The 26,396-nt window shown below is 49.4% G+C and overlaps 1 protein-coding gene across 1 annotated transcript in view; it reads left to right on the forward strand.

Moving 5' to 3' along the window:
- The first annotated feature begins 15,740 nt into the window (after positions 1-15,740).
- The window catches only part of LOC121271093 (CD276 antigen-like), a 31,299-nt gene continuing 20,643 nt past the window's right edge, over positions 15,741-26,396 (forward strand). Inside the window, exon 1 of the mRNA XM_041176835.1 lies at positions 15,741-15,899. The gene's annotated coding sequence lies outside the window, so the exon portion shown is untranslated. The remainder of the gene's footprint in view (positions 15,900-26,396) is intronic.

Here is a 26,396-nt window from a genome sequence, read left to right on the forward strand (position 1 = left end):
GGTTACGGGAGATAGATACAGAGTAAAGCTCCTGCTACACTGTCCCCATCAAACACTCCCGGGACAGGTACAGCACGGGGTTAGATACAGAGTAAAGCTCTCTCTACACTGTCCCCATCAAACACTCCCAGGACAGGTACAGCACGGGGTTAGATACAGAGTAAAGCTCTCTCTACACTGTCCCCATCAAACCCTCCCAGGACAGGTACAGCACGGGGTTAGATACAGAGTAAAGCTCTCTCTACACTGTCCCCATCAAACACTCCCAGGACAGGTACAGAACGGGGTTAAATACAGAGTAAAGCTACCTCTACACTGTCCCCATCAAACACTCCCAGGACAGGTACAGAACGGGGTTAAATACAGAGTAAAGCTACCTCTACACTGTCCCCATCAAACACTCCTAGGACAGGTACAGCACGGGGTTAGATACAGAGTAAAGCTCACTCTAGACTGTCCCCATCAAACTCTCCCAGGACAGGTACAGCACAGGGTTACATAAAGAGTAAAACTCCCTCTACACTGTCCCCATCAAACACTCCCAGGACAGGTACAGCACAGGGTTAGATACAGAGTAAAGCTGCCTCTACACTGTTCCTATCAACACTCCCAGGACAGGTACAGCACGGGGTTAGATACAGAGTAAATCTCCCTCTACACCACCCCCATGAAACACTCCCAGAGATAGTACAGCACGGGGTTAGATACAGAGTAAGGGTCCTGCTACACTGTTCCTATCAACACTCCCAGGACAGGTACAGCACGAGGTTAGATACAGAGTAAAGCTCCCTCTACATTGTCCCCATCAAACACTCCCAGGACAGGTACAGGACGGGGTTATATACAGAGTAAGGCTCCCTCTACACCATCCCCATCAAACACTCCCAGGAAGTTACAGCACGGGGATTAGATACAGAGTAAAGCTGCCCTCTACACCGTCCCCATCAAACACTCCCAGGGAAGGTCAGGTGTAGAATATTCTATGTTGATAGGTATATGTTGACTGGAGTTAAACAGACCCAGTAAACAGATATAGAATATGTCTGAGAGGAAGTGAAACTATTCTTGTTGAGGTGAAGAAGTCACATCCACAGCACTGTCTGCTGGTTCCGGTCCCCGCAGGTACTTCTCCATTGCACCCACCTCCCCAACTCCGCCATGTCCAAACTCCTGTCTGACCTGGAACTGAAAGTAACATGTAACAGCTATCACACACCGGCTCAAAGAACTTCCCCTATTACACCTATTGACACTTCAGGACAACACAAAGCTTTTCACAAACAATGGGCCTTTTGAAGAGGACTCACTGTTGTTGTACAGAGAAAAGTGGCAGTCACTTTGCGCACAGCAAGCTCCCACAAACAGCAATGTGAGAACCACCCAGATAGAGACTAAAGCTCCCTCGACACTGTCCCCATCAAACACTCCCAGGACGGGTACAGCACGGGGTTAGATACAGAGTAAAGCTCCCTCTACACTGTCCCCATCAAACACTCCCAGGACACGTACAGCACGGCGTTAGATACAGAGTAAAAATCCCACTACACTTTCCCCATCAAACACTCCCAGGACACGTACAGCAGAGGGTGAGATACAGAGTAAAGCTCCCTCTACACTGTCCCCATCAAAACACTCCCAGGACAGGTACAGCACAGGATTGGATACAGAGTAATGCTCCCTCTCAGGATAGGTACAGCGCACTTTTTACGATGTTGATGAGGGATAAATATTGGCCCCAGGAAACTGGGGAGAACTCCCCACTGCACTTATTCCAAATACTGGCCGTGAGATCTTTTACACACACCTGGCAGGGCAGACTAGGGCCTTGGTTTAATGTCTTATCTGAAGCATGGTACCTCCAACACTACAGCACTCCCTCAGTACTGACCCTCCAACAGTGCGGCGCTCCCTCAGTACTGACCCTCTGACAGTGCAGCACTCCCTCAGTACTGACCCTCTGACAGTGCAGCACTCCCTCAGTACTGACCCTCTGACACTGCAGCACTCCCTCAGTACTGACCCTCTGACAGTGCAGCACTCCCTCAGTACTGACCCTCTGACAGAGCAGCACTCCCTCAGTACTGACCCTCCGACAGTGCAGCTCTCCCTCAGTACTGACCCTCCGATAGTACAGCACTCCCTCAGTACTGACCCTCTGACAGTGCAGCACTCCCTCAGTACTGACCCTCCGACAGTGCAGTGCTCCCTCAGTACTGACCCTCTGACAGTGCAGCACTCCCTCAGTACTGACCCTCCGACAGTGCAGCACTCCCTCAGTACTGACCCTCTGACAGTGCAGCACTCCCTTTGTACTGACCCTCCGACAGTGCAGTGCTCCCTCAGTACTGACCCTCTGACAGTGCAGCACTCCCTCAGTACTGACCCTCTGACAGAGCAGCACTCCCTCAGTACTGACCCTCCGACAGTGCAGCTCTCCCTCAGTTCTGACCCTCTGACAGTGCAGCACTCCCTCAGTACTGACCCTCCGACAGTGCAGTGCTCCCTCAGTACTGACCCTCTGACAGTGCAGCACTCCCTCAGTACTGACCCTCCGACAGTGCAGTGCTCCCTCAGTACTGACCCTCTGACAGTGCAGCACTCCCTCAGCACTGACCCTCCGACAGTGCAGCTCTCCCTCAGTTCTGACCCTCTGACAGTGCAGCACTCCCTCAGTACTGACCCTCCGACAGTGCAGTGCTCCCTCAGTACTGACCCTCTGACAGTGCAGCACTCCCTCAGTACTGACCCTCTGACAGTGCAGCACTCCCTCAGTACTGACCCTCCGACAGTGCAGCACTCCCTCTGTACTGACCCTCCGACAGTGCAGCACTCCCTCTGTACTGACCCTCTGACAGTGCTGCGCTCCCTCAGCACTGACCCTCCGACAGTGCAGCACTCCCTCAGCACTGACCCTCCGACAGTGCAGCACTCCCTCAGTACTGACCCTCTGACAGTGCAGCACTCCCTCAGTACTGACCCTCTGACAGTGCAGCGCTCCATCTGTACTGATCAATGTGTAGAAGACACAGGAAGTAAATACGCTAAGGGACTGGGAACTCGCTCGCCAGAATACACCTGTCATTCCAGCACCAGGCAAGATTGCAGGCGGGAAGCAAAAATTTGGAGAGTGCGCAAAAGTCTTTTGACCTTTGACCAAATGTTCCTGTCCTGCCTGTGGCGATGCCCACTGCTGGCTGGACTGGAAAGTCCCACTGCTTGTATCTATCCCGCCTTTCACATATGCTCCATTTTTCAAACCTCGAAATCACCTGTGGATCTATATTTCTCTACAGTGCAAAATTCCATCCGCCTCAGGGATCTTGAAAATATGACGCTTTAAACAACAGCCTGAACACTTCTACCCCCAGTTTAACATTTTAATTTCGGAAGTTCATAGAAACCATGAAGATAGAATAGTACATCACAGATAACTGGGCTCTTCAACCCATCCTCAGCCCTTTGTAATCTGTTCAATTAGTCCCCACTCTCTACCCCCCCTCTGCTCTTTCCCCCATATCCCTGCAAATTTTCGCCCTTCAAGTGTTTATCCAATTCCTCCTTTTGAAAGTTCCTATTGAATCTGCTTCCAGCGCCCTTTCAGGCAGCGCCTTCCAGATCACAACAAATCGCCGCGTCAAAAATAAAATTCCCCTCATCTCCCCCCTCTGGGTCTTTTCCCGATTCTCTTCAATCTGAGTCCCTCTGGTTACCGACCCTCCTGCCACTGGAAACAGTTTCTCCTTATTGACTCTATCCAAACCCCCTCATGCTTCCGAACGCCTCGAATCAATCTCCCCCTTAACCTTCTCTGCTCTAAGGAGAACAATCCCAGCTTCTCCAGTCTCTCCACATGAACTGAAGCCCCTCATGCCTGGGGCCGTTCGAGTGAATCTTCTCCGCACCCTTCCCCAAGGCTTTGACATCATCCCATAAAGTCCAGAATTGGCCATTCTCCAGCTGGGTTTTCCATAAGTTTTACTTAACACCGCCCTGGTTTTTGTACCCCATATGCCTGCAGTTGTAAAGCTCATTATCCCAAGTTGAAGTATCCAAGCATTTAAATTGAACGGGCTGAAATATTCGTGGCATGGAAGGTCTACTAAGTCCTCCACCAATCCTGGGCCTAAGTTTCTGAAGAGGCCCAGTCAAAGGTGCCCCATCCTGGGACCACCCTTAGTCAATTTCCTCCCTTCTGTTTTTGCTTAAAAAAACCTCAGGAAGTCAACTGATTGGACATCAAAAAAATTCCCCCAAAAAAATAACTGGTAGGAGCCTCTTAGTCATTTTAAAGGGCAAAAGGGAAGATATTTTGATTCTGATCTGATGATATCATATTGGGACCAGTTAAAGTTCTGTTGTCAAAGTTCCCTTTAATGTTTTGTGAACCTGTTTTTGGGTGTGGAATAGACCAGGAATCGGAGAATTTTAACTCGCTACGGGGAGAATTCTGCCTAAGGGGCCAATACTGGACAACATCCAGGCTTGGGCTAATAAACGGTAACATTCGGGCCACAAGTGCCAGGCAATGACCATCTCCAACAAGAGAGAATCTAACCATCGCCCCTTGACATTCAATGGCATTACCATCACTGAATCCCCCATCATCAACATCCTGGGGGTTGCCATTGACCAGGAACTGAACTGGACTAGCCATATAAATACTGTGGCTACAAGAGCAGGTCAGAAGCTGGGAATCCTGTGGCGAGTAACTCACCTCCTGACTCCCCAAAGCCTGTTCACTATCTACAAGGCACAAGTCAGGAGTGTGATGGAATATTCTCTACTTGCCTGGATGAATGCAGCTCGAACAACTCATGAAGCTTGACACCACCCAGGACAAAGTAGCCCAATTGATTGGCACCCCATCTACAAACATTCACTCCCTCCACCACCGATGCACAGTAGCAGCAGTGTGTGTACCATCTACAAGATGTACTGCAGGAATTCACCAAGCACCTTCGACAGCACCTTCCAAACCCATGACCGCTACCATCTAGAAGGACAGGGGTAGCAGATAGATGGGAACGCCACCACATGGAAGTTCCCCTCCAAGCCACCCACCATCCTGACTTGGAAATATATCAGCCATTCCTTCACTGTCACTGGGTCAAAATCCTGGAACTCCCTCCCTCACAGCATAGCGGGTGTATATACGAACATACGAATTTGATGGTCAATGTAAGCTCAGAATTGGAAGAGAACATACAAACAAGGAGCAGGAGGAGGCTATTCAGCCCCTCGAGCCTGCTCCACCATTTAATCAGATCATGGCTGATCTGACAGTAACCTGAAATCTGCATCCCACCTACCACCCACCACCAACCACCCCCCCCCACCCCCCCTACACACACACCCCCACCCCCCGATAACCTATCACCCCCTTTGCTTACCAAGAATCTAGTCACCTCTGCCTTAAAGATATTCAAATATTCTGCTTCCAACGCCTTTACAGGAATGGAGTTCCAAAGACTCACAACCCTCTGAGTGAAAAGATTTCACCTCATCTCTGTTTTAGATGGGCGACCCCCTTATTTTTTAAACAGTGACCCCTCTTTCTGGATTCTCCCACAAAAGGAAGCATCCTCTGCGCATTCAACCTGTCGAGACCCCCTCAGGGGTTCAATCCAGTTGCCTCTTACTCATCTAAACTCCAGCAGATACAAGCCTGGCCTGTCCAACCTTTCCTCAAAAAACAACCCACCCAATTCCTGGTATTAGTCCAGTAAACATCCTCTGAACTGCTTCCAACGCATTTACATCATTCCTTAAATAAGGAGACCAAAACTGTACACAGTACTCCAGATGTGGTCTCACCAGCGCCCAGTACAACTGAAGCAAAAACTCCCTACGTGTGTATTCAATCCCCCTCACAATAAGTGATAATATTCTATTGGCTTTCCGAATGACAGACAGTTACCTGCATAATAGCCTTTTGTGATTCTACACCACAGGGGACTGTAGCGGTTCAAGGAGGCAGCTCACCACCACCTTCTCAAGGGGCAATTAGAGATGGGCAATAAATGCTGGGCCCAGCCAGAGAGGCCCACATCCCATGAGAGAATAAATAATATAAAAGAGCGGAAAGGCCTTGCCATTTGGTAGCGTAACACCCCCAGGCAAATCAGGCCAAATGAGGCGCCATATGGAGAAACGTTGTGATCTGGAAGGCGCTGCCTGAAAGGGCGGTGGAGGCAGGTTCATCGGATCTTTCAAAAGGATAAATACTCGAAAGGGAAATGTTTGCAGGGTGATAGTGGGGGAAGAGCTGGGTGTGGGGGGGTGGGGTGAGACTAATTAGATGGATCTTTCAAAGAGCCAGCACAGGCATGATGGGCCAAATGGCCTCCTCCTGTTCAATGTGGTTCGGCAAACAAACGAACAAACTCCCCCACAACTCGACATCTTATGCTCTGTTAACCCGGCCGATTTTGGAGAGGGATTAAGTACCTGTCGGTGCGGTTCATGTCTCGAGGTGTCATTAGCCCTTGCGCGATGGTATTCCTATCGCGGTGATGTAACCGGGTCGGGGTTATAGAATGACAGAATCAGGAGCATGGAACAGTGAGGAAAAGAGGGGGCCATTCGGCTCATCGTGTCCGTACTAGCTCTCCGAATAAGCCATTGGCTCCGTGCCATTCTCCTGCCTTCTCTCGGTAACCCTGTACATTCATCCTTTTCAGGCAATGACCTAGTTCCCTTTCGAATGACTTGATTGAACCTGCCTCCACCACACTCTCAGGCAGTGCACTCCAACTCGCTGCGTGGAAAAGTTTCTCCCCCTGTCCCTTTTGCCAATGACTTTAAATCTGCGCCTCCCGCTCTCATGGTCCTTTCATGAGTGGGGACAGTTTCCCCCTATCTAGCCTGTTCGAACCCACCCCCCCTCCCCTCCCCACCTCATGATTTTGAATACCTCTATCAAATCTCCCCTCAGCCTTCGCTTCTCCTGTGCCAAGCAGTCGTTCCATATTGCATCACCGGGAATTCTGCCCTTGTTCAAGTTTCCTAGGTACCCAATCGATCGTTGTGCGAAGGTGACTGAGATAATGGGTAAACAGGATTGCGGCCTACTTCAGGCTTCCACAATCCACCCCCTATTCGGGCTCCTCTATTAACAAAACAAAATCATCCTCGATCTAAGGGACCTTCTTTCATTTCCCAAGAACCATGGGTGATTTGGCTCAACATTGGCTGTCAACCACAACAGAAACCTGTATTCATATCGTGCCCTTAACAGAATAGCACATCCTTAAGGCTGACAGGAGCTAATCGGAGAAAAGATTTGACAGCGATCCACATAAGGAGATCTAAGTAACTAAAGTCGGTTTTTACGGAAGGGGAGAGAGAGAGAGACAGAGGCGGGGAGGTTTAGGGAGGGAATTCCAGAGCTTAGGGCCCCCAGGCAGCTGAAGGCCCGGCCGCCAATGGTGGGAGCGATGGGAATCGGGGAATGGTCAAGGGGCCGGAATTGGAGGAATCCGGAGAGAGGGGCTGGAGCAGAAATAATGGGCGGAACCTTACGGTCCTGTCCAGCAGCGGGAATTGTGACGGGGATGGGGAAGTTAATTTGGCCAAAAAAGTCATTCTACCGGTGTTGGGATGGACTTTGAGAATTCTGGTCTTGGGAGTTAAAGGCAGGTTATGGACAGGTTGAGCACTCCGGGGAGCGATGTTGGGAAGCCATTTCTCAGGCGTTAGTATGTCGTGCGTCCCCATTCAAAGGCCACATCGCCACAATTAAAGTCCCCGCCAGTGAGAAACCAGAACGTTCACTTCTATGGTTACATGTAAGGGGCGTGAAGCTAGTGAACTGGATTCGATTGTCCTCTTCAAGGAGTGTCTGTAAATAGCAGCCTGGGCTTGAGAGCGGGTGGTGGCAGTGCAAGCTGCCTGGAGGATGACCAAGGAAGGGTGGAAGGGTCAAGAGAGGAAAGGGTGGAAGGGTCAAAGGGAAAAGGGTGGAAGGGTCAAAGGGAAAAGGGTGGAAGGGTCAGAGGGAAAAAGGTGGAAGGGTCAGAGGGAAAAAGGTGGAAGGGTCAGAGGGGGAAGGGTAGAAGGGTCAGAGGGAAAAGGGTGGAAGGGTCAGAGGGAAAAGGGTGGAAGGGTCATGGGGGAAGGGTAGAAGGGTCAGAGGGAAAAGGGTGGAAGGGTCAGAGGGGGAAGGGTGGAAGGGTCAGAGGGGAAGGGTGGAAGGGTCAGAGGGGATGGGTGGATGGGACAGAGGGAAAAGGGTGGAAGGGTCAAAGCGAAAAGGTTGGAAGGGTCAGAGGGGAAAAGGTGGAAAGGTCAGAGGGGGAAGGGTGGAAGGGTCGGGGGAAAAGGGTGGAAGGGTCAGAGGGAAAAGGGTGGAATGGTCAGAGGGGGAAGAGTGAAGGGTCAGAGGAGAAAAGGTGGAAAGGTCAGAGGGAAAAGGGGTTAGAGGGGAAGGGTGGAAGGGTCAGAGGGGAAGGGTGGATGGGACAGAGGGGAAAGGGTGGAAGGGTCAGAGGGGGAAGGGTGGATGGGACAGAGGGGAAAGGGTGGAAGGGTCAGAGGGGGAAGGGTGGAAGGGACAGAGGGGGAAGGTGGAAGGGGCAGAAGGAAAAGGATGGAAGGGTCAGCGGGGGAAGGATGGAAGGGTCAGAGGGAAAGGATCAGAGGAGAAGGGTCGAAGGGTGAGGAGGAGAAGGGTCAGGGGGGAAGGGTGGAAGGGATAGTGTGGGGTGTCCCAGATGCTCTTTAAATATGGCTCCCGGACCTTCAACCCCATGAGGTAAGAGCGGAGAAGGAGGCTTCCTTCCCGCCCCCTCTTTGAGAGTCGGCGAGCTCCTCGTGGATGCACATTTAGTGGAGCTGACAAGTCCCAGAACGCCTATGGTCAGCCATCTTAACACCACCACCAACACTCTCCCCCGACCACCAGCCCACCCAGAGGGATCACTCCTGCTACCAGGCCCACCACCAAACTCGGACTTCAGGGTGGAAGTTTCTACCAATGAGTCAGCTGAACAGTTTTCTGAGCAGTTCCGACTCTCGGTCTGTCCCCAGGCTGTTGCCAGTTGGATGTTATGGCAACATGATTCATTCGTATCAAGTCAGGGTCAATGGGTAGACCAGCACTGGGGTTTTCCCTCATATCACCAGTTCAATCGTTACACCAGTGGGAACTGAGTCGTTATGTTGGCCAATTAATCGTACAGCAGCAACATCTTACATTTATATGGGATCTTTAACGTAATAAAACATTCAAAAGGTACTTCACAGGAGCAATTATAAAGCAAAATCTGACCCCGAGCCACATGAGGAGATATCACGGGCAGGTGACTAAAAGCTTGGTCAAAGAGGTCGGTTTTAAGGAGCGTCTTAAAGGAGGGGAGAGAGAGAGAGAGAGGGATGTGGAGAGGTTGAGGGAGGGAATTCCAGAGCTCAGGGCCCCCCAGGCAGCTGAAGGCACGGCCGCCAATGGTGGAGTGATGGGAATAGGGGGGTGGTCAAGAGGCTGGAATTTGAGGACCGCAGAGATCTCGGAGGGTTGTAGGGGCTGGAGGAGGTTACAGAGATAGGGAGGGTTGTAGGGCTGGAGGAGGTTTACAGGGATAGGGAGGGTCGTAGGGGCTGGAGGAGGTTACAGGGATAGGGAGGGTTAGGGGCTGAGGAGGTTACAGGGATAGGGAGGGTTGTAGGGACTGGAGGAAGTTGCAGAGATAGGGAGAGTTTTCGAGGATCTTACAGCAGAGATAAAGGCCATCGAGTCCATGCCGTCTCTCTGTAGAGCATTCCAGTCAGTCCCATTTGCCCCCCCGATACCTGTATCCCTGCAAGTTTATTTCCCTCATGCGTCTGTCCAATTTCCTTTTGAAATCGTTCATCATCTCCGCTTCCACCATTCTCATAGGCAGCAAGTTCCAGCTCGTCACCACTCGTTGTGTAAAAAGGTTTGTGTTGACATCCGCCCTCTATCTCTTGCCCAAAACCTCAAATCTTGGTCCCCTGGTTTTGCTAATGGGAGGAGGTTTACTTTGTGTACTTCACCTAACCTTGTTATCATCTTGGACGCCTCTTATCTGCCCTCAATCTCTTTATCTCATCCGCTTCCCCTTCCTGCCTCTGACAGATGATTAAAAGGATAAGAATGATTCATTCTTTGATGTGATGTTGACAGGATGTCTTAGTGCAGTTCACGCTTCTCTCTCTCTCTCTCTCTCTCTCTCACACACACACCTCCTCCTTTCACTCGAGAGAGAGTGCCAATCTTGTCACGCTGCAGCCGCTGGAGAGAGGGCTCCTTTCCTCACGACGGCGAAACTATGATGGAGATGTGGAACTCAAGTTCCACACCTGGTGATTCCAAAGGGAGCTGGAGCGAGAATGGCTCCCATCAGGGAGCTCAAGAACACAAGAGCTTAAGAAATGGGAGCTGGAGGAGACCGTCTACCTCGATTCCACTTACCCGCCCTCTCCCTTAGCACCTAAAAATTGATCGATCTCGGTCATGAATGGGCCCAGCGATGGAGCATCCACAGCTCTCTGGGGTAGAGAATCCCGAAGATTCACAGCCCTCCGAGTGAAGACATTTTCCCTCATCTCCGTCCAGAATGGCCGACCCCTTAATCCTGAGATTGTGACCGCGCCCCCCCCCCCCCCCACCCCTGCTTCCAGTTCTAGACTCTGCGGCTGCAGGAGGTGGGGTGGGGGGGGGGGGGTGGTGGAGGGGGCGGGGGTTGGGAGTAACATCCTGTCAATTGACATTTTTCATACATTTCAATGGGATCACCTCTCATTCTTCTAAACTCCAGAGAATATAGCCCCATTCTACTCAATCACTGTTAAGAAGGAGTTAGACATAGCTCTTGGGGTGAAAGGGATCAAAGGGTATGGGGAGAAAGCGGGAGCAGGCTACTGAGTTGGATGATCAGCCATGATCATAATGAATGGCAGAGCAGGCTCGAAGGGCCGAATGGCCTTCTCCTGCTCCTGGTTTCTATGTTCCTATGTTTCATCAGGCTCCCCTCTCATCCCAGGATTTAGTGAGCCCTTGCTGTTACCCACCCTCCCAGAAGAATACAGGGCAGATGGAGACCATCGTACTTCTGCTGGGTTTAGGATTGAGGCCTGCAGCGGGGGAGTAAGATTGAAGGGCAGCCAAAGGAGGAAGTGAATGAGAAATAGAGAGACGGAGAGGCAGAGTGTGGAACAGAGGATATGGAGGTTCTGCCCTCACTCCAGGGACTGGACCAGGGGTGACCTGATCAAGAGGTCCAGGATGTTAACATAATTTAATAGGTTGGATAAGGGCTAAGAGGGAAACTTGGACAGGAAGGGAAAGCGGGGTTGAGATAGTAGATCAACCATGATTTTATTGAGCCGGGGAGCAGGTTCGGGAGGCTGAATGGCCTCCTCCTGCTCCTATTTCTTAAGTTCTTATATTGCAGGTTGCATAGACTAGGTTCAGGTTCCCTTGAATATAGAAGAGGTTTTTGAGATGGCTAAAGGTTTCGATAGAGTCAATAGAGAGACACTACTTCCTCTGGTGGGGGAAGGGGAAAGGAAGTTGGGGGGGGGTGGGTGGGGGTGGGTGGTGGGGAAAAGAGACAGAACGAGGGGGCGGCTTCTTAAAATTAGAGCCAGGCCATTCAGGGGGTGATGTCAGGAAGCACATTCTTCACACAAAGTGGGGGTGGAAATCTGGAACTCTCCCCCGCAGAAAAAGCTGTCGAGGATGGGAGGGGTCAATTGAAAATTTCAAAACTGAGATTGAGAGATTTTTATTGGGTAAGGGGGTGAAGGGTTATGGAACCGAGGTCGGTAGATGGAGTTAAGATACAGATCAGCCATAATCTGACAGAATGGTGGTGCAGAATGGAGGGGCTGAATGGCCTCCTGCCATTTTTCTAATGGTCCTATTGGACCCTGGAATGAGTGCAGAACCTCGGTACATATCCTCTGTTCCGCAGTCTGTCCTTCTGTCTCTATTTTTCATTCATTTCCTCCTTTGGTTTCCCTTCAATCTTACTCTCCCACGTAGAAACTCAAATGCCCACAACTTGCTGGTTTATTTCCAGCATGTATTTTCTCAACAGGAAGGAGCATGAACCGAAAACAAGGAGAGAGGGTGACGTTTCTAAACAGAAAGCCACAGGGGTTTTGCGACAGGAGCATATATCACCCAAGTCATGTCACAGGATCAACCTTCCCTCAGGCCAAAATATAGTTTCAGAATAACATAAACCCACTGCAACAGTTTCTGTCAACTGAGCGATACTCTATAATCCCTTACATCTCCCAGGTTAGAGCTCAGCTTTTCAGGATTAAACTGGCTGCTTTTATTAACAAATTAATAAAACTCCCTTTAAAATGCCGGCTAAAAGCGGGGTGGGGGTTTCATGGAATGAGGAGACAGAAGGAAGGACAGAACGAGTGAGTGAATGGATGAACATGCATTTGATACTGTCTTTCACAAGGACCTTGTCAAAGAACTTTACAGCCAATATAGCACTTTTTAATATTGAAAATTCTTCCATTCCTTCCTAACTCTCCCATCGAAGACCATCCCTCTAAACCCCTAACTCCCCCATCGAAGACCATCCCTCTAATCCCCTAACTCTCCCATCAAAGACCATCCCTCTAATCCCCTAACTCTCCCATCCAAGACCATCCCTCTAATCCCCTAACTCTCCCATCCAAGACCATCCCTCTAATCCCCTAACTCTCCCATCGATGACCATCCCTCTAATCCCCTAACTCTCCCATCGAAGACCATTCCTCTAATCCCCTAACTCTCCCATCGAAGACCATTCCTCTAATCCCCTAACTCTCCCATCGAACACCATCCCTCTAATCCCCTAATTTTCCCATCCAAGACCATCCTTCTAGTCCCCTAACTCTCCATCGAAGGCCATCTCGCTAATCCCCTAACCCTCCAATCGAAGACCCTCCCCCTAGCCCCCTAACTCTCCCATTGAAACCAATCTCACTAGTCCCCAAACTCCTTTGAGGCGCTCTTTATAACCTCCCTCTTTGACCCAGCTTTTGGCTGCCAGCCCATGTGATCTCCTCATGAGGCTCGGGGTCAGATTTTGTTGATGTGTAATTTTGTTGATGTGCCACTTAAATACAATGTCGTTGCTGATGGTGACTCTTGTTGAGCAAAGGTTGTCACACCAGTAATTCAGTGAGAAGACATCTAGTGTACGGTGTACAGTTGTGGTCTCTTTAGGGAGGGATAGATTCACTCGGCTGATCCCTGGGATGAAGGGGGTTTGTCTAATGAGGAGAGGTTGAGCAGGTTGGGCCTGTACCCGTTGGAGTTCAGAAGAATGAGAGGCAATCTTACTGAAACCTTATTGAGGGGGGGGGCTTGACAGGGTGGATGTGGAGAGGGGAATCTAGAACTGGGGGCCACAGTTTCAGGATAAGTGGGTCTCCCATTGAAGATGGAGATGAGGAGGAATTCCATCTCTCAGAGGATGGTTAGTCTGTGGAATCAGATCAACCAAATTGTTATTGAATGGCATAGGGGGGCTCGAGGGGCTGAACGGCCTACTCCAGCTCCTATTTCTTACCATCTTACGAATTCATCTAAAGGATGGTTTTATTTTGTAGATAAAGGAACCTGAATATGTGTGAGGCAGAATTGTGGAAGCCTGACATAGGCCCTGCCCACTCTCTCAGTCACCTTTTCGCAAGGCTTGTATTCACACCTTGCAAGCACAAACAAGTGCAGGGATGTGCTTCCTGATGGGGTAATCTCTGCTTGGTTACATCACCGTGATGGTAATACAATTGCCTGAGGGCTAATGGCACTTCGAGACGTGGAGCAGAATTTTGCCCTGGGTGGGCCCTGCCGGCTTGGCGGCGAGCGGACAGCCGACCCCCGCCTCCGAAACAGGGGCCCCCTCCCCCCGCCATTTTGAGTGGGCGGGCCAATTAAGGCCCACCCAGCGGCCTGCCCGAGGGGAAGCGAGTGGGGGTGGGGAGGGAATCCCCCCCAACCTCCCCACCCCCCCCCAGCCGTCAAAGTGCGCTCTTTCCTGCATGCGCACACTACCCCCTGAGGCAAAGTCCTGTCTCAGGGAGATTCGTGACGGGTAAGTAAAGTCTAAAAATAGAAAAATATTAAAATTATTGACATGTCCCCCTCATGTGACAACGCCGCACGAGATGGGACATGTTAATAATAAACACTTAAGTCTTATTATGTTTTTTTAAAAAACGGACATGAATCTTCATCCCGCCAGTGGATGAAGTTTCCTGAATAACCTGGAGCTTGCTGGGACTCCTGGCTTGTCCGGCAGCCTTAAGCCTGGACAGACAGGGCCTTTCCTTATCTTAACTATTGATTCATTTCCACAGAAGGCTGTGGAGGCCAGGTCGTTGAGCGTATTGAAGAGCGAGATAGGTTCTTGATTGGTAAGGGGGATCAAAGGTCACAGGGAGAGGGCGGGAGAATGGGGTGGAGAAACTTATCAGCCGTGATTGAACGGCGGAGCAGACGCGATGGGCCGAATGGCCTAATTTCCGCTCCTGTGTCTTATGGGTTTATGGTCTAACTAGCCTGTCAGTGGCCTCAATTGGCTATTGACAGGTCGGCGGGCGGACAGCTGATTTCGCTGTCCTACCCGCCTTCCTTAAAATTTACAGGGACCAGGATGGCGTCGGGGATTCCTCCTGACATCACCCCGCTTCATTTTCCCCCCTCAGCGAGCGGGCCCCACCCCCAAATCGCCGAGGGGAAAATCCTGGCCATGAACTGGGCTCCCTATCAGCTCACGTCTCCATTTCCACAATCATGTTAACGGGACGCAAGGTACGAATTCTTCAAGGGGAAGGCGCAGTGCTTGGTCTCTAAGTCACATGGCACAGGAGGAGGCCATTCAGCCCATCATGGCCCTGCTGGTTCTTTGAAAGATCTATCCAATTACTTCCCACTCTCCCCCCATCCCGCCGCTCTTTCCCCCATATCCCTGCAAAATTTCCCCCTTCCAGTATTTCTCCGATTCCCCCCCTTTTGAAAGTTCCTATTGAATCTGCTTGCACCGCCCTTTCAGGCAGCGCCTTCCAGATCACAACAACTCGCTGTGTCCAAAAAAAAAATTCTCCTCATCTCCCCCTCTGGTTCTCTTCCCGATTCTCTTCAATCTGTGTCCCCTCTGGTTACCGACCCTCCTGCCACTGGAAACAGTCTCTCCTTATTGACTCGATCCAAAACCCCTCATGATTTTGAACGCCTCGATTCAATCTCCCCCTTAACCTACTCTGCTCCAAGGAGAACAATCCCAGCTTCCCCAGTCTCTCCTGGAGTCCCTCATCCCTGGGACCATTGGAGTAAATCTCCTTTGCAATTCCTTTCTAATGAAGAGAAGTTTCAATTCGAGCCTGGGTAACCTGCTCACAGGAGACAGTTCTCAATGATCTAAGGTGTACATTGTTCAGGGGTTAGGATGGAAGCAGATTCAATAGGAACTTTCAGATGGGGAATTGGATAAATACTTGAAGGGGAAACATTTACAGAGCTGGGGGGTAAAGAGCAGGTTGGGGGGGGGTGGTGGTGGAGAGTGGGACTAATCAGGTAGATTTTTCACCAGTTTTAAAATCTGCACTGAATCCCCAGTTCTCTAAACTCGACAGATAAAGAAAAAAAAATCACTCATTTGCCTCTAAGCAAAGGGAGAAACATGTTGCAAGTAACCGCATTGGGGCTGCTAGACACGTGGTGACAATGATCTCAGAAGGAGGTGTCTCTCCAACGGGGGAAAGTCCAGTGCTTTTGATTTCGGTTTCAACTCGCAATGCCCGATGTTCAGGTGAAAGATCAGTGCGATACCCAGTCCAAATTTCAGCTGGCGGTGAGCGAGTGAGTGTATTTCAGATTTGTCTCCCTCTCGCAGTATCAACAGTCGCTGTCCCCAGCTCTTTACGAAGTAAGTTCCACAAACACTTTCAGACCTTTTAAAGTATCTTAAAACTGCTGAAAATACTTGTGGGGATAGTTTGATGCATTTTTTTGAGGGGTGGTGGTGGGAGGAATTGTTTCAATCTGAGGATGAACTTTTGGGAATCGTTCAAAATCGGAGTTAAACTGTATGATTTAAATGTCAGCGAACGTTTGAAAATTATTTAAAATGTCATTTAAAATTGGGGGGAATTATTTAAAATGTCAATTCAGCATTCAGGAAAAGTTGGATGCTGAAGGTAATTTTTTTGGGAACAATGAAGGGGAACTTTTGGGAATAGTTTAAAATTTAGGTGGAATTTTTGGGAATTATTCAAATCTGAAGATAATCTTTTGTGAATAGTTTCAAATTGAAAATAAACTTTTGATTCACATCTGTAGTTAAAATTTTGGGAATAATTTCAGATTTAAGATTAAATTTGGGGAGTGGTTAAAAAAAAGGTATATTTAAAGTATCTTTAAGCTGCTGACAAGTGTATATATATTTTTTAAAATATGCTTGTTGAGCGAAGTTAATGTATTAATGTTTTTTTTCTTTCATGGGATGTGAGTGTTGCTGGCAAGGCCAGTATTTTTTGCCCTTCCCTAATTGCCCCTTGAGAAGGTGGTGGTGAGCTGCCTTCTTGAACCGCTGCAGTCCATGTGGGGTAGGTACACCCACAGTGCTGTTAGGGAGGGAGTTCCAGGATTCTGACCCAGTGACAATGAAGGAACGGCCGATATATTTCCAAGTCGGAATGGTGAGTGACTTGGAGTGGAACTCCAGGTGGTGGTGTTCCCCATGTGTCTGCTGCCCTTGTCCTTCTAGATGGTAGAGGTCGTGGATTTGGAAGGTGCTGTCTAAGGAGCCTTGGTGATTGCTGCAGTGCATCTTGTAGATAGTACACACCCTGCTGCTACTGTGCGTCGGTGGTGGAGGGAGTGAATGTTTGTGGATGGGGTGCCAATCAAGCGGGGCTGCTTTGTCCTGGATGGCGTCGAGCTTCTTGAGTGTTGTTGGAGATATGATATAATGTCTTGGACAGTTACTGACAAAGAATTACATGAGAAATTGCTTCACCTCCAAGTGTTCGAAGCACATGTTTTGATGCTGTCAACAATTGGTTTGATTATACGGTTGATAAACTTTTCTCCAGACATTCCCACTCAGGAGGAAGCAGGAATGAATCCATAAGGCGTTTGGTGAGACCACACCTGGAGTACTGTGTGCACAGTTTTGGCCTCCTTATCTACGGAAGGGTACACTTGTCTCAGAGGGATGAAGGTTCATTAGACTTTTTTTTATTCATTCATGGGATGTGGGTGTCGCTGGCTGGGCCAGCATTTATTGCCCATCCCTAATTGCCCCTTGAGAAGGTGGTGATGAGCTGCCTTCTTGAACCGCTGCAGTCCCTGTGGTGTAGGTACACCCACTGTGCTGTTAGGGATGGAGTTCCAGGATTTTGGCATAGGGACGCGAGGATAAGGGAAGTAAACATGTGGCTAAAGGAGTGGTGCAGGAAAGAGGTGTTCCATTTCGTGGGGCACTGGCATCAGTATTGGAACAGGAGGGATCTGTACCATTGGGACGGTCTCCACCTGAACTGATCTGGGACCAATGTCCTAGCGAAAAGGATAAATAGGGTGGTCAACAGGACTTTAAACTAGAAAGTAGGGGGGAAGGGAAGGGTAACACTCCAAGAAGTATGACTAATGGGAAACAAAGCAGCAGGTTAGCGTGTGGGGGGGTGGATTCAACTTCATGGGAAATTATGAAAAAACTGAAAAGAAAGGAGAGCCCAGGAGAGGCTATTAAAGTCTCCAGAACACAGCATAGGACAGAGTGTTTGGAAAGGGCTAGGAATCTAACTTCAAGCACATCAGATAAAGGGACGATGATGAGAAAAGGGATGGGAAATACAGGACTGAATGTGTTGTATCTGAATGCACGCAGTATACGAAATAAGGTAAATGAGCTTGTGGCGCAGATTGAAATTGGCAGGTATGATGGGGTGGGCATCACGGAGACATGGCTGCAAGGGGATCAAGACTGGGAGCTAAATATCCAAGGATATACATCGTATTGAAAAGATAGGCAGGTTGGCAGAGGGGGTGGGGTTGCTTTGTTAGTAAGAAATGAAATTAAATCGATAGCAAGAAATGACGTAGGGTCAGATGATGTAGAATCTGTATGGGTAGAATTGAGGAACCGCAAAGGTAAAAAAAAACCATAATGGGATTTATGTACAGGCCTCCGAACAGTAGTCAGGATGTGGGGGACAAGATACACCAGGAGATAGAAAAAGCGTGTAAGAAAGGCATGGTTACAGTGATCATGGGGGATTTCAATATGCAGGTAGACTGGAAAAATCAGGTTGGTAGTGGATCCCAAGAAAAGGAATTTGTGGAATGTCTACGAGATGGCTTTTTGGAGAAGCTTGTGGTGGAGCCCACTAGGGAATAGGCAATTCTAGATTTAGTGATGTGTAATGAGACAGATTTGATAAGGGAGCTTAAGATGAAGGAGCCCTTAGGGGGAAGTGACCATAATATGATAGAATTTACCCTGCAATTTGAGAAGAAAAAGCTGGAATCAGATGTAACGGTATTACAGTTGAATAAAGGCAACTACAGAGGCATGAGGGAGGAGCTGGCCAGAATTGACTGGGAGATGAGCCTAGCAGGAAAGACAGTGGAACAGCAATGGCAGGAGTTTCTGGGAGTAGTTTGGGAGACGCAGCAAAAATCCATCCCTAGGAAGAAGAAGCATAGTAAAAGGAGGACGAGGCAACCATGGCTGACAAGGGACGTCAGGGACAGCATAAAAGCTAAAGAGAAAGCATACAATGCGGCGAAGAGCAGTGGGAAACCAGGGTATTGGGAAGCCTACAAAGACCAACAGAGGATAACCAAAAAAGAAATAAGGAGGGAAAAGATTAAATATGAGGGTAAACTAGCCAGTAATATAAAAGAAGATTGCAAGAGTTTTTTTTTAGATACATAAGGGGTAAGAGAGAGGCAAAAGTGGACATTGGGCCATTGGAAAATGATGCTGGAGAAGTGGTAGTGGGGAACAAAGAAATGGCGGAGGAACTGAATAGGTACTTTACGTCAGTCTTCATGGTGGAAGACACGAGTGATATCCCTAAAGTTCAAGAGAGTCGGGGGGCAGGGGTGAGTATGGTGGCCATTACCAAGGAGAAGGTGCTAGGAAAACTGAAAGGTCTGAAGGTGGATAAATCACCTGGACCAGATGGATTACACTCCAGAGTTCTGAGGGAGATAGCTGAAGAGATAGTGGAGGTGTTAGTGGTGATCTTTCAGGAATCACTGGAGTCAGGGAGGGTCCCAGAGGACTGGAAAATCACTAATGTAACCCCCCTGTTTAAGAAGGGAGTGAGGCAAAAGACGGGAAATTACAGGCCAATTAGCCTGACCATGGTTGTTGGTAAGATTTTAGAGTCCATTATTAAGGATGAGATTTCAGAATATTTGGAAGTGCATGGTAAAATCGGGCAAAGTCAGCATGGTTTCATCAAGGGGAGGTCATGCCTGACAAATCTGTTAGAATTCTTTGAGGAGGTAATGAGTAGGTTAGACAAAGGAGAGCTAATGGATGTTATCTTCTTGGACTTCCAGAAGGTCTTTGACAAGGTGCTGCACAGGAGGCTGCTCAGTAAGATAAGAGCCCAGGTGTTAGAGGCAAGGTACTAGCATGGATAGAAGATTGGCTGTCTGGCAGAAGGCAGAGAGTGGGGATAAGGGGGTCCTTCTCAGGATGGTGGCCGGTGACTAGTGGAGTTCCGCAGGGGTCAGTGTTGGGACCACAACTTTTCACTTTATACATTAATGATCTAGATGAAGGAACTGAGGGCATCCTGGCTAAGTTTGCAGATGATACAAAGATAGGTGGAGGGACAGGTAGTATTGAGGAGGCAGGGAGGCTGCAGAAGCTGGCAGATGGAATACAACGTGGGGAAGTGTGAGGTCATGCACTTTGGTAGGAAGAATAGAGGCATAGACTATTTTCTAAATGGGAGAGAATTCAGAAATCTGGAGTGCAAAGGGACTTGGGAGTCCTCGTCCAGGATTCTCTCAAGGTTAACTTGCAGGTTGAGTCGGTAGTTAGGAAGGCAAATGCAATGTTGGCATTTATTTTGAGAGGACTAGAATATAAAAGCAGGGATGTGCTGCTGAGGTCTGGTCAGACCACATTTAGAATATTGTGAGCAATTTTGGATCCTGTATCTCAGGAAGGATGTGCTGGCCCTGGAGAGGGTCCAGAGGAGATTTACGAGAACGATCCCAGGAATGAAAGCTTAACATATGAGGAACGTTTGAGGACTCTGGGTCTATATTCGATGGAGTTTAGAAGGATGAGGGGGGATCTAATTGAAACTTACAGAATACTGAAAGGCCTGGATAGAGTGGACGTGGGGAAGATGTTTCCATTAGTAGGAGAGACTAGGACCCGAGGGCACAGCCTCAGAGTAAAGGGAATACCTTTTAGAACAGAGATGAGGAGAAACATCTTTAGCCAGAGAGTGGTGAATCTATGGAATTCATTGCCACAGAAGGCTGTGGAGGCCAGGTCACTGAGTGTATTTAAGACTGAGATAGATAGGTTCTTGATTGGTAAGGGAATCAAAGGTTACGGGGAGAAGGCGGGAGAATGGCGTTGAGAAACTTATCAGCCATGATTGAATGGCGGAGCAGACTCGATGAGCCGAATGATCTACTTTCTGCTCCTATGTCTTATGGTTTTATGACCCAGCAACAGTGAAGAAACTGTCAATATATTTCCAAGTCAGGACGGTGTGTGATTTGGACAGGAACTTCCAGGTGGTGGTGTTCCCATCTATTTGCTGCCCTTGTCCTTCTAGATGGTAGTGGTCGTGGGTTTGGAAGGTGCTGTCTTAGGAGCCTTGGTGAGTTGCTGCAGTGCATCTTGCAGATGGTACACACACTGCTGCTACTGTGCGTCGGTGGTGGAGGGAGTGAATGTTTGTGGATATGGTGCCAATCAAGCGGGGCTGCTTTGTCCTGGATGGTGTCGAGCTTCTTGAGTGTTGTGGGAGCTGCACTCGTCCAGGCAAGTGGGGAGTATTCCATCATGCTCCTGACTTGTGCCTTGTAGATGGTGGACAGGCTTTGGGGAGTCAGGAGGTGAGTTACTCACCGCAGGATTCCCAGCCTCTGACCTGCTCTTGTAACCACAGTATTTATATGGTTGGTCTAGTTAATTTTCTGGTCAACAATAACCTCCAGGATGTTAATAGTGGGGGATTCAGTGATGGTAATGCCATTGAACATCAAGGGGCAATGGATGGATTCTGTCTTGTTGGAGATGGTCATTGCCTGGCACTTGTGTGGTGTGAATGTTACTTGCCACTTGTCAGCCCAAGCCTGGATTTTGTCCAGGTCTTGCTGCATTTGGACATGGACTGCTTCAGTATCTGAGGAGTCATGAATGGTGCTGAACATTGTGCAATCATCAGTGAACACCCCCACTCCTGACCTAATGATGGAAGGAAAGTCATTGATGAAGCAGCTAAAGATGGTTGGGTCGAGGACACTACCCTGAGGAACTCCTGCGGTGATGTCGTGGAGCTGAGTTGACTGACCTCCAACAGCCACAACCAGCTTCCTTTGTACTAGGTGTGACTCCAACCAGTGGAGAATTTTCCCCCTGATTCCCATTGACTCCAGTTTTGCTGGCTCTCCTTGATGCCACACTTGGTCAAATGCAGACTTGATGTCAAGGGCAGTCACTCTCACCTCACCTCGGGAGTTCAGTTCTTTTGTCCATGTTTGAACCAAGACTGTAATGAGGTCAGGAGCTGAGTGGTCCTGGCAGAACCCAAACTGAGCATCAGTGAGCAGGTTATTGCTAAGCAAGTGCCACTTGATAGCACTGTCGATGACCCCTTCCATCACTTTACAGATGATGGAGAGTAGACTGATGGGGCTGTAATTGGCCGGGTTGGATTTGTCCTGCTTTTTGTGGACAGGACATACCTGGGTAATTTCCCACATAGCCGGGTAGATGCCAATGTTGTAGCTGTACTGGAACAGCTTGGCTAGGGGTGTGGCAAGTTCTGGAGCACAAGTCTTCAGTACTACTGCCGGAATATTGTTAGGACCCATAGCCTTTGCAGTATCCAGTGCCTTCAGCTGTTTCTTGCTATAACGTGGAGTGAATCGAATTGGCTGAAAACTGGCATCTGTGATGCTGGGGACCTCTGGAGGCTGAGATCCACTCAGCACTTCTGGCTGAAGATTGTAGCAAATGCTTCAGCCTTATCTTTTGCACTGATGTGCTGGGCTCCTCCATCACTGAGGATGGGGATATTTGTGGAGCCTCCTCCTCCAGTGAGTTGGTTAATCGTCCACCACCATACATGACTGGATGTGGCAGGACTGCAGAGCTTAGCTCTGATCCGTTGGTGTGAGATCACTTAGCTCTGTCTATCATTTGCTGCTTATGCTTTTTGGCAAGTAGTCCTGTGTTGCAGCTTCACCAGGTTGATACCTCATTTTTAGGTATGCCTGGTGCTGCTCCTGGCATGTCCTCCTGCACTCTTCATTGAACCAGGGTTGATCCCCTGGCCTGATGGTAATGGTAGAGTGGGGGATATGCCGGGCCATGAGATTACAGATTGTGTTCGAGTACAATTCTGCTGCTGCTGATGACCCACAGTGCCTCATGGATGCCCAGTCTTGAGTTACTAGGTTAGTTCGAAATCTATCCCATTCAGCACGGTGGTAGTGCCACACAACACGATGGAGGGTATCCTCAGTGTGAAGGTGGGACTTCGTCTCCACAAGGACTGTGTGGTGGTCACTCCCACCGAGACTGTCATGGACAGATGCATCTGTGTCAGGCAGGTTGGTGAGGATGAGGTCAAGTATGTTTTTCCCTCTTGTTGGTTCCCACACCACCTGCCATAGACCCAGTCTAGTAGCTATGTCCTTTAGGACTCGGCCAGCTCGGTCAGTAGTGGTGCCACCGAGACACTCTTGGTGATGGGCATTGAAGTCCCCCACCCAGAGTACATTCTGCACCCTTACCACCCTCAGTGCTTCCTCCAAGTGGTGTTCAACATGGAGGGGCACTGATTCATCAGCTGAGGGAGGGCGGTACGTGGTAATCAGCAGGAGGTTTCCTTGCCCATGTTTGACCTGATGCCATGAGTCTTCAGGGGGTCAGGAGTTGATGTTGAGGACTCCCAGGGCAACTCACTTCCGACTGTTTACCACTGTGTCACCCCCTCTGCTGGGCCTGTCCTGCTGGTGGGACAGGACATACCCAGGGATGGTGATGGTGGAGTTTGGGACGTTATCTGTAAGGTATGATTCTGTGAGAATGACTATGTCAAGCTGTTGCTTGACTAGTCTGTGAGACAGCTCTCCCAATTTTGGCACTAGCCCCCAGATGTTAGTAAGGAGGAGTTTGCAGGGTTGACAGATCTGAGTATGCCATTGTCGTTTCCAGTGCCGAGGTTGATGCCGGGTGGTCCGTCCGGTTACATTCCTTTTTTGTAACTTTATCACAGTTTGATCGTACTGAGTATCTCTCTCGGCCAGTTCAGGGGGGCACTTAAGAGTCAACCACGTTGTTGTGGGTCTGGAGTCACATGTAGGCCAGACCAGGTAAGGAGGGCAGATTTCCCTCCCCATAGGGCATTAGTGACCCAGATGGGTTTTTACGAGAATCGACAATGGTTTCATGGTCATCATTAGACTTTTAATTCCAGATGTTTTTATTGAATTCAAATTCTACCATCTGCCGTGGCATTTCTCTGGGTCTCTGGATTACTAGCCCAGCGACAATACCACTATACCAACGCCTTCCCCAAAATGCTATCTGGGATGAGCGGGTTATCCTATGAACAGCAATTGAGTACCTATATCCTCTGGAGTTTAGGGGTGATCTCATTGAAACATATAAAATTACCGGGTTGATGCTGAGAGGCTATTTCCCCCCCCCCCCCCCCCCCCCCCCATAACTGGAGAGTCTAGGACTCGATGGGTGGGGGAGGTGTGGGGGGGGGGGCGGTGGTGGGTGGGTCACAATCTCGGGATAAGGGGGTGGCCATTTTGGACTGAGATGAGGAGAAATGTCTTCACTCAGAGCGTTGCGAATCTTTGGAATTCTCTCACCCAGAGAGCTGTGGATGCTCCGTCGATGAGTCTATTCAAGGCTCAGGTCGATAGATTTTTTTGGCAATAAGGGATAGGGCGGGAAAGTGGAGTCGAGGTAGAAGATTAGCAGGGGAAGATGGGCTTGAGGGGCCGAATGGCCTCTTTCTTTCCTTTGCTCTTTGATGGGATGTGGGTAAGGTCAGCATTTGTTGCCCATCCCTAATTGCCCTTGTACTGAGCGTCTTGCTCGGTCATATCAGAGGTGCAATTTGGAGCCAACCACGTCGCTGTGGGTCTGGAGTCACGTGTAGGCCCAGACCGGGTAAGGAGGGCAGATTTCCTTCCCTAAAGGGGCATTAGTGACCCAGATGGGGTTTTTTATTAACAATGATTGATGATATACGGCTAGCTTTATAATTCCAGATTTATTAATTGAATTTCAAACCTCCCCTGCTGCCGTGGTGGGCCTTGAACCCCTGTCCCCCACAGCTTTAGCCTGGGCCTCTGGATTACCAGTCCAGTGACAATGCTGCTGCACCCCCATCTCGGCCTGCTCCCTGTATCTGATGCTCATGTCCGGTCCAGGCTGCGGTGGGCTCTGACAGTGGGGGATTACGTTCCAAATGCACAGCACTGTCTTGCCCCCTCCCCCGTCACTGAGATGGGATGGAATCAGTTGCATTGTCACCGTTAGGCTTCAGGCCCCTGAAATTCCCAAGAGCTGACACAAATCCGGGTTTCATTCAAGCCGGGATTGTTCTCCAAGGACTAAGGAACCATAGAGCACTGCAGCACAGAAAACAGGCCATTCAGCTCTTCCAGTCTGTGCCGAAATATTATTCCACTAATCCCATTGACCTGCACCCAGTCCATAACCCTCCAGCCCTCTCCCATCCATGTATCTATCCAATTTATTCTTAAGACTTAAGAGTGAGCCCGCATTTACCACGTCAGATGGCAGCTCGTTCCACACTGTCACCACTCTGAGTGAAAAAGTTCCCCCTAAAGTTCCCCCTAAAGCTTTCCCCTTTCACCTTAAAGCCATGTCCTCTCTTGTTTATTCTCTCCTAATCTAAGTGGAAAAAGCCTACTCGCGTTTACTCTGTCTGTACCCCTCCTTGGGGCAGAGAAGATCAAGGGGGAGATTCACTCGAAAGGTCCCAGGGATGAGGGATTCCAGTTCATGTGGAGGGGCTGGAGAAGCTGGGGTTGTTCTCCTGGGAGCGGAGAAGGTTAAGGGGGAGATTGAATCAAGGCGTTCAAAATCATGAGGGGGTTTGGATAGAGTCAATAAGGAGAAACTATTTCCAGCAGCAGGAGGGTCAGTAACCAGAGGGACTCCGATTGAAGAGAATCAGGAAAAGAACCAGAGGGGGAGATGAGGAGAAATGTTTTACTTTTTACGCAGCGAGTTGTTGTGATCTGGAAGGCGTAAAGGGATTGAGAGCAAGTGAACCCCCGGCTTCTGATGCTATTTGTGTCCGAGCAGAGAGAGACTTGGGAGGTGACAAAAAGGTTAAAGGAAGAGAAGTAAAGGTCACCAAGGCTGAATGGCCGCCTACTGTTCTTACGAACCTAATTGGCCCCTCGAGCCTGTCCCTTCATCCAATCGGATCACAGCTGCTCTGCATCTTAACTCCATCTTTGTTCCGTAACCCTTAATCCTCTTGCCCAACAAAAACCTATCAATCTCAGTTTTGAGAATTTCAATTGACCCCTCCGAGCCTCAATAGCTTTTTTGGCTGGGGCGTAAGAGGAGAGAGTTTCAGATTTACTCTCCCCCTTTGTGTGAAGAATGTGCTTCCTGACATCACCCCCTGAACAGCCTGGCTCCAATTTGAAGGTTCTGGACTCTTTCCCCACCGCTCCCCCCCAACACCGACCCACCTCACTACACCATCCCACCCCCCCCCCCCCAATCAGAGGCAATCGTTTCCCTCTATTAACCTTACCGAATCCTTTAATCATCTTAAACCCCCTCGATTAGATCACCCCTTCCATGCTCGAGGGAATACAAGCCCAGTCTGTGCAACCTGTTCTTGGCATTTAACCCGGGTATCATTCTGAAGGAGTCACCGGGTAATGGGCAGGTGATTGGAAGGAAGGTATACTATTTGGTGCCCAAATTCTTAAAGAATGGCTAGCAGTCACCGGCAACTCTGGGCCGAATTAACCTTGCTAGCATTGCTGGACTGTCATCTAACCTGCGGCCAACACTCGAAGGCCGATAATCTGGTCGGCCACTTTGTGGGATCTTGCTGTGCCGCAGTTCGCTACATTACGGCGGTGACTGCGCTTTCAAAAGGAGAACTTCCTTAGCTGTGACGCGCTTTGGGGCATC

This window comes from Carcharodon carcharias, chromosome 29, assembly GCF_017639515.1.
Source record: "Carcharodon carcharias isolate sCarCar2 chromosome 29, sCarCar2.pri, whole genome shotgun sequence".
NCBI classification, from domain to species: Eukaryota; Metazoa; Chordata; class Chondrichthyes; order Lamniformes; family Lamnidae; genus Carcharodon; species Carcharodon carcharias.